The sequence below is a fragment of the Gossypium arboreum genome, chromosome 3 (assembly GCF_025698485.1).
Source record: "Gossypium arboreum isolate Shixiya-1 chromosome 3, ASM2569848v2, whole genome shotgun sequence".
Classification (NCBI taxonomy): Eukaryota; Viridiplantae; Streptophyta; class Magnoliopsida; order Malvales; family Malvaceae; genus Gossypium; species Gossypium arboreum.
In genome coordinates, this window is record NC_069072.1 from 10,496,656 (window position 1) to 10,504,301 (window position 7,646).

Consider the following 7,646-nt stretch of genomic DNA (forward strand, 5'->3'; position numbering starts at 1 on the left):
TTGGGATTGAGCATTTTTCTGGTACAGCTCCGATGTCTATCGCTCTCTATCGAATGGCACCGAAGGAGCTTATAGAGCTTAAGGCTCAAATTCAAGAGTTGTCAGATCATGGGTTCGTCCGCCCTAGTGTGTCCTCGTAGAAAGCACCGGTGCTGTATATTAAGAAAAAAGATGGATCTATGAGGATGTATATTGACTACTAGCAACTGAATAAGTTGACCGTCAAGAACAAGTATCCACTTTCGAGAATTGATGATTTGTTTGACCAGTTCTGAGGGGCGTCTGTGTTCTTCAAGATTGACTTATGTTCTTGGTATCATCAGTTGAGGGTTAAGGAGGCTGATGTATATAAGACAGCGTTTAGGACTCGTTATGGCCATTACGAGTTCCTAGTGATGCCTTTTGGACTGACTAATGCACCAGCAGCTTTCATGGACCTGATGAACCGATTATTTCAGCCCTATCTGGATTGGTTTGTGGTGGTGTTCATCAACGACATATTGGTTTATTCGATGACTGAGGATGAGCATGACGAGCACCTTAGGATTGTTCTTCAAATTTTAAGGAAAAAGTAGCTCTATGCTAAGTTCAGCAAGTGTTAGTTCTGGTTACGTGAAGTAACATTTCTAGGTCGCGTGGTTTCTGTTAAGGGGATTCGAGTCGATCCTCGGAAGATAAAAGTTATTTTTGTAACATCCCGATTTTGGGCTTAATCGGAACAGTGGTTTCAGGACCACAAATTCGATGAGAAAATTTTATTTTTATTATATTTTTATGGTCTACAGTTCCACGGAATAATTTCATGAAAATTTTGTTCGAAAATTTTGACATTTGGGTACTCAATTTAGTAAAAAGGACTAAATTGTAAAAAGTGAAAAAGTTGAGTTTTATATGTTAGAGGTGTCTAATTGTCATGAAATTTTAAATGGGAGGTCCTTAAATGATAATTAAACCATTGTATAACTTGTTGGACAAAAATGACCTTGGTTGGGTAAATTTTAAAAGAATAGTAAAAAGGGCATTTTGGTCATTTAGGGGTAAAATGAATTAAAAGACAAATTTTAAACCCCAAATGTGTCCCTTTCTTCTTGCTACAGCAGAATGTACCAAGAGCAGCCATGGTTAGGGTTTAGCCAAGCTTCCAAGCTTAATTGTAAGTGATTTCGAGCTCCATTTTTAATGTTCTATGTATTTTTGAAATCTCGGTAACATGATTTGCTCATTTCTACCATTATTTTGAGTTAGGATTTATGTTTAAAAATTTACCCATGAATGGTATGCATGTATTTTGATGTTTAATGGTAGAATATGAAGCTTGAAATTGTGTTAAACAACTTTTGCTAAGCGATTTTATGTGAAAACGAGTAAAATGACATAATCGATAAAAATACCTAATGTTCATAAGCCCATGTTAGAGTAAGAATTTGATGTTTCCATAGAATGGAAAAATGATTAGCATGTCATAAAACATAAGAATTTGATCTTTCCATAGAATGGAAAAATGATTAGCATGTCATAAAACATAAAAAAATAGGAAGAAGTTTAATTTCCGAACCTTGGGGCAAAAGTACAAATATGAAAAAGTTTAGGGGTCAAAATATAAATTTGTAAAAAAATGATTTTTAGACCCACATGAATAGTGTGACTTGTGATATTATATATCAAGGAAATCGATATTTGCGCTTAAATCAGGAAAATACAAGGTTATGGACTAGAATGGTAAATTGCCATTTTTGGATCCGAGGTAAGTTTGTACGGTTAAATTATTAAATTTCAATATTATTTTATGAATAGTGATTAATATTTATGTATGTTAATTTTTGAAAATAAGTAAATTATGTACAAAAGTTACGAAATTGAACTGAGTATTACGGAGGAACGGAACGCAGGAAATAAGTACGATCGTTTAGTGAAAAAGATAAATTGACGGTAAATTACCCAAGTAAACCGAGATTCAAATTTTTTTGCGAATTCTAGTGTTTGCTTTCCGTTTAGATCTTACAAGCTTTCGTTAACTCATATGAGTTTCAGTTAACCCTTTTTGGGTTTCGATTCACTCGATGAGCTTGATTAGCCTAGGGCTTCATTTAGCACTTGTGTGCTTGATTGTACTAAGCTTCCGTTTAGCACTTGAGTGCTTCAGTCTTGTGTGCTTCAGTTAGCCTTCGGGCTTCTGTTTAGCACTTATGTGCTTCAGCTAGACTTCAGGCTTCAGATCACGATGTACTCAAATCCGTATGCCGTTCCTTAGATGGACAAGTTGGTAAGTCGTAAAGGTAACGTGTGGAAAAGGAAATGTAAGTAATATTATCATTATTATTATTGAGCTCCATTGTGAAAAATGAGTAAGGTATCCATGAAATGGTAAGTTTATGATAGTTGGAAATGATCTTATGATAGTGATTATTATATTGTACCAAAACAGATTTAGACAGCAACATTGGTTCGAATTTGAAAATCCACTAAAAATAGTGTAAATTAAGTTAAAAGCTTAATAAAATATGAAACTAAAGCTTAATGAGTCTAGTTTCATATAAAGAAACGGTGAAAGCAAAAGAATTTTGTATCATGAGATATTTGAATTCTTGTGAAACAGAGTCGGAGTGATTCCAGACTCCCCTGTCTCAATTTTGGAAAATCACTAGAAATTGAAAAAAAAAATTATGAGTTAAAATTCATATTAATGAAATACTTAATGAGTCTGCTTTCAGGAGAAAGAGACAGAAACATTATCCGAGTCTCGTACTATGAGATAATTAAATTTTAGTGAAGAAAGGTCGAAGCTGTCAAACAGCAAAATAGGGGATACTTTAAATAATAAACTGTACTTATTGGCTGGACCAAAAATTCTGAACATTTTATGGTAGAAATATATATGAGTCTAGTTTCTGGAAAAATTTACAAATCTTAATTTGAAGTTCCGTAGCTCTAGATATAAATGATTTAGTGATTGGGATTCAAGAAAATAGCTTAACCAGAACATGTGTAAATGTACAATTAGGATAGTTTTACTATGGAAAGCATGTTAGTAAATTGCTTATTATTTTCATGCGAGCTTACTAAGCGTAAAAATTACCCCCTCCTTTCCATTTCTTTTAGTGTTGTCAGGTTAGCTCGGGGTTGGAGATCGCAGGAGCCAGCATCACACTATCAAGCCAACACCTTGAGAGTATAAACAAATATGCTAGAATTATCAAGTGAGTGGCATGTATAGGAACCTAGTTTTATAACATGTGCTATTATAATTTGGCCAAATATATTGGTCTTTAGTGAGCTAATGATTCTGACTTATAAATCTAGCTATTCATGTTATGTCTGATATTGATGATGTGCATTTGCTTGTTTGCCATGCATGGTTGGTAATATGTTATGTGTTGTTATGAGAATGTCATGCTTGTGTCTTGATTGTGGATATATATAATTACTCAAATATGCCATGTCAATTGCTATGAAATGTATAAGTGTATGTAGGTAATTAAGGGTGACAATTGGCTTGGAAAATAGCCTTGAAATTGCCCACACGGATAGATACATGGACGTGTGTGTAGGCCGTGTGTGACATACGGCTTAAGCACACGGGTATGTGCCTTGGCCGTGTGACCCTAACTTGTTCATAACCAAATGGACAGAAAACTCCAAGGGTACAGGACACGGGCATGTCCCAAGCCACACGGACGTGTGTGACCACACGGCCCAATCCACACGAGCGTGTGACTCTTCGAAGCAAGAAAATTTAGTTAAGTTGCCCAAAGATTTTCAAAGTTCTTGGTTTAGTCCCAAACCACCTCAATGTATGTTATAGGTTTCGAAGACCTATATAAGGGACGATATGCATGTGTTCTAGATGTTTTAATTTTTGGTGATAATTTTGTGGCTCGATTTTGCATGTTATGAATGTTTAAGTCCGGTAACGCCTTGAACCCTATCCCGGTGTTGGATACGGGTGAGGGGTGTTACAGTTTTGGATTGGAAGCAGCCTAAGAATGTGTCTGAGATCCATAGCTTTTTGGGGTTGGCAGGTTATTATCTGCAATTTGTGGAAGGGTTCTCACTCACCCTTAACTAAGTCGTTACGTAAGGATGTACTGTTTGTCTGGTCTAATGCGCAGCAAGAGAGTTTCGATAAGTTCAAGACTGTGTTGACTGAGGCTTCTGTTCTGATACTGCCAGAATCTGGAAAGGAGTTCATGGTTTATAGTGATGCATCACATGTCAGTTTGGGATGTGTGTTCATGCAGGATGGTAAGGTGGTAGCGTATGCGTCTCGTCAGCTTAAGACTCATGAGGCGAACTATCTGACGCATGATTTGGAGCCGCTATGGTATTTGTACTGAAAATCTAAAAACATTATCTTTACAATGAGAAGTGTATCTTCTACACCGATCACAAAAGCCTTAAGTATCTCCTTACTCAAAATGAGCTTAATCTTAGGTATCGTAGATGGGTTGAGCTACTTAAGGATTACGACTGTACTATTGAGTATCATCCTGGCAAAACCAAGATGGTGGCTAATGCTTTGAGTCATAGGGCTATAACTGATCTGAGAGCAATGTTTGCCCGGCTTAGCCTGTTCGACGAAGAGAGTTTGTTGGCTGAGCTGCTAGTCAAATCTACTTGGATTGAGTAGATTAAGGTTAAACAGTTGGGTGATGAGTCACTGGGTCTTTAGTTCAGTCAGGTTGAGAGTGGTGGTATTACGGATTTTAGACTGAACAGTGATGGGGTACTCTATTTCCGTGGAAGGATCTGTGTTCCAAATGATACTGATTTGAAGCAGTCTATACTGAGAGAGGTGCATGATAGCCCTTATTCTATGCATCCTAGCAAAAATAAGATGTATCGAGACCTTCGTCAGTTGTATTGGTGACTAGGATTGAAGCAAAAGGTTACTGATTTTGTGGCTAGATGCTTGACATGCTAGTAAGTTAAGACTGAGCATCAGTTACCTTCAGGTTTGCTACAACCGGTTAAGATTCCTTTCTAGAAGTGGGAGCGTGTAACTATGGGCTTTACAAGAGGGTTGCTCCTAACACCCACTAAAAAGGATTCACTATGGGTCATCATGGATCGATTGACCAAGTCCGTTCACTTCATACCTGTTCGTGTTGATTATTCTCTGCAGAAGTTGGTAAAGCTTTATATTTCAGAGATAGTGAGACTGCATGGGGTACCAGTTTCGATCATCTCCGATAGAGATCCTCGCTTCATGTCTCGATTTTAGAAAAAGTTACATGACGCTCTAGGTTCAAGGTTGGACTTCAGTACTGCGTTCCATCCTCAGATCGATGGTCAATCTGAGAGGGTGATTCAGATACTGGAGGACATGTTGAGGAGCTGTGTTATTGATTTCTAAAGTGGTTGGGAGGAGTATCTGCCATTAGAGGAGTTTGTTTATAATAATAGCTTCCAGTCTAACATCTAGATGGCATCTTACGAGGCTCTGTATGGCCGTAAGTGTCGCACTCCCTTGTGTTAAACTGAGTTAGGTGAATGATGTGTTCTAGGTCCTGAGTTGGTTTCTCAAACTGAGGGTAAGGTTAGGTTGATTAGAGACCGATTAAAAACGGCATCGAACAGACAAAAATCTTATGTAGATCTAAAGAAACATGAGAGGAGTATTCTGTGGGGGACTCCGTATTTCTCAAGGTCTTGTCGTGGAAAAATATTCTGAGGTTCAATCGTAAGGGCAAACTGAGCCTTAAGTTTATTAGTTCGTACCGTATTCTGAAGTGAGTGGCACCAGTCGCTTATCAGTTGGAGCTACCTCTAGAGTTAGACCGTATTCATGATGTGTTCCACGTCTCAATATTGAGGCGCTACCACTCTGATCCCACGCATATTGTCCCTGTTGAGGAGATAGAGGTTAGGCCAGATTTGACTTTCGAGGAGGAGCAGGTTCAGATTCTGGATCATAATGTAAAGGTTCTTTGAAGGAAGTCTATCCCATTAGTGAAGGTTCTGTGGAGTAATCATAGCACTAAAGAGGCCACGTAGGAGCTTGAGGATGCGATGCGTCTGCAGTATCCTCATCTATTTTGATCAGGTAAATTTCAAGGATAAAATTTTCTTTTAGGGGGTAAAATTATAACGCCTCAAAATTTTAATTTTTAGTTTTATGAATGTGTGAAAACTATGTATCTGGTTCAGTGATTAAGTGCTCTGGGTGTACATGTGAGGTCCCAAGTTCAAGCCCTGACTTGGGCAAATTTTGGAATTTTTTATAAAGAAATCTTTAACCTTGCTTGAAAGGCTTAAGTTTAATTGTTGGTGAGTTTGTAACAAAATAAGACTGCTGGTCTAGTGCATAAGTGGAGTGTTGGTGTGAGGGAGGTCTTGGGTTCGATTCTGTGGGATGGCAAGGGTTGTATTTTTGCTCCTAGTTTCGGCTAGAGTTGTGCTGATTAGGGATATTGAGTAATGGAAATGTAGTGGGGGATTGTGGGAGTGAAAGTGGGAGGGAATTAAGGGATTTTGGGTGAATCCAATTTTACCTGGCAACCTTTTTTGAAAATTTCGATTTTTCTCTCTCCTCTCCAAGGAAATTCTACTGTTCATTTTTCCCTTTCCCAACCGAAAATCTCATTTCTCTTCACTATTCTTTTGATCCCTTTTTGGACGGCAATCGTACTCTCTTCCCCCCATCTGTGACCGTTTTTTGAGTAATTTCGGTAAGTAATCTCTTATGGGTTGTGAATTATGATGCTAAGTTTTGATTGCAGTTTTTTATTCTGATGTTTTGGCAGCATCGTACCTCTAAGATCAAGACCCTTCTCGTACTGCTTTGTTAGCAAATCAAATTTGAAGCGTTAGGGGTAAGTTCCAATCGCTCCTTGATTGAGTAATTCATTTGGGTTGGTTTTAATTCGACGATTAAGTGTTTAACTGATTAGTTTTGGGCAAATGTAGGTTCAGGAAAGCTCAAGGTTCGTCTTAGCTTCAATCAAAACCAGCTGTGTACCCGATTGCATAGAAAACGAGGTTTCAAAAAAGTCAAAAACCTCACTATCAACGCCACACGGGCTTGTGGTCGCCCGTGTGGTAGGCCGTGTGACATAACATAGGCGTGTGATAGATAAGGCCAGGCCGTGCGCACAAGATACGGTCGTGTGAAGGTCAGGTAGGCCATGTGCTACACAAGAGCTGGACTGATTTTGGGTCATGTGGGCCACACAGGCGTGTGGGTTCACACCAGTAGACCACATGAGCGTGTGGGAATTTGGGCCAGGCTGTGTGGCAAATTTGGGTTGTATGGGCCACACGGGCATGTAGGCCCATACGTGCAGGCCATATGGGAGTGTGAGCCCATTTTACTGAAATGTCTTCTAAAGTTGCACGGATTGCTCAAGTAGACTGTAAACCCACTATAGGTTCGGTAAGCGTTATCTAGACCCTTAAATGTATGATCTAAATGTATGTGATGCATGAATAATAATGCATGATTACTGGTTTATATATGTATACGTTTGACTGATGGTTGCATAAAAGCATGACATATTGTATGTTTGTATTGCATCGGGTTGGGATGATGATATTTGGAGGAAGTGTACTGAAAGGCTCATAAGCCTAATATACTGGCAGCTCAGCTGCAAATTATTGTTTTGTGTCGCATTCAGTACTATCTTGAGTGTAGGGATGGGTGGGTTGAT